The sequence below is a fragment of the Arvicanthis niloticus genome, chromosome 4 (genome assembly GCF_011762505.2).
Source record: "Arvicanthis niloticus isolate mArvNil1 chromosome 4, mArvNil1.pat.X, whole genome shotgun sequence".
NCBI lineage: Eukaryota > Metazoa > Chordata > Mammalia > Rodentia > Muridae > Arvicanthis > Arvicanthis niloticus.
Genome location: NC_047661.1, coordinates 75827605 through 75828967, shown reverse-complemented (window position 1 = coordinate 75828967; position 1363 = coordinate 75827605). Strand labels below are relative to the sequence as shown.

Genomic DNA, 1363 nt, shown 5'->3' with positions numbered 1-1363 from the left:
GAGATCCACCTGTCTTTGCCTCCTGAGTATTGGGACTAAAGTTCTGTACTACCACCTGACACCCAGCTGTCACAGGGTTTCTTACATAGAGCAAATACTGTAAGAACTTGGCCTTAGGGAACTGTAGAGACGGCTTGGGGATGAAGAGCACTGGCTGCTATTTGAGAAGACCACACCCACATAGCAGTTCTAACTCCATAACTCCAGTTCCAGAAGATCCAGTACTCTTTTTTTCTGGCCACCCAGGGTACCAGCCACACACTCAAGAGTGCACATACATGCCATTGAGACACCTTTACACATAATTTCTTTAAAAAACAAAAACAAAACAAAACAACAACAAAAACTTGTCTGAAACAGTGGTTCCATCACCAGTAAAAGCCCTTCAAAAACTGCATGTTCTTTGTACTGTGGATGGAGTAGTATATATTTAAGAAATCCCCAATTCATGCATATGAACTAGGCTCTCTATGTAGAATACTTACATCATATATAATCATAACAAGAATACATTCCACATATAATAAGAATTAATTCTAAGAAAACACTTTCTAGATCAAAGTACTTGCTTATTTTTATGTCTGGTAATTCTTGCTGAATTGTCCTGAAATGAAGAGAAATAAGACATGTTTTTTAAAAAGATTATGTATAGGCCAGCACATATGTGCATCACCGATGTGTGTTTTTGTCGCCTGGGAATAGCTGTTTATTTGAAATGAAAACTCCAGAGAGTGTTCTCTGCTGACTTTTCCTGGACAGGTAAGCTATCTCATGAACCTTAAAGAGGATTCCTGTACTCCTCTTGGTTAAAATGACTTCCCTGACCGGGAATTGAACCCGGGCCGCGGCGGTGAAAGCGCCGAATCCTAGCCACTAGACCACCAGGGAATGACAATAGTCAAGTGTCTCCACCATGTAGTTCAGTATCTACAAATAAATATTGACAGGCCTAGAAACTGAAGACTAGCAGGTATCAAGTGTGGCCACATCCATCCCCAGCACCCTACAACCTCCGTTCCACCTCTCATCTTTCGGGGCCAGGTGATGCTCTGGGCTCTGAGGCCAGGCCACAAGGAAACTCACCTGGGTTCCATTCCAGTCTAGCCGAGTGCACAAACACTTTTCCGGGTTCGTGGTGGCTTAAGTGGGGACTCAGCTCTCGGTGTGTGGTGAGCATCGTCTTTCAGGGTCCTTATGTGGTAATTGGCTCATTGGAACAATTGGCATGCTGGTTTCCTTTCTTCTCCGACCATCTCAATCATCATAATGGGTAGTCTTCCCCCTGGTTCTCCAGGTGACGACAGCGTAGACTCCTTTGCTTGACTAGACACCCTACTGTGCAGTTGTGCTTAGGGAAGGGGAA

General features: G+C 44.0%; 1 non-coding gene across 1 annotated transcript; it reads right to left on the bottom strand.

The window, feature by feature from the left end:
• Positions 1–816: 816 nt before the first annotated feature.
• Positions 817–888, bottom strand: Trnae-uuc (transfer RNA glutamic acid (anticodon UUC)). The gene has a single exon. It is a non-coding gene; the product is annotated as a tRNA-Glu (tRNA).
• Between the last annotated feature and the right edge of the window lie 475 nt (positions 889–1363).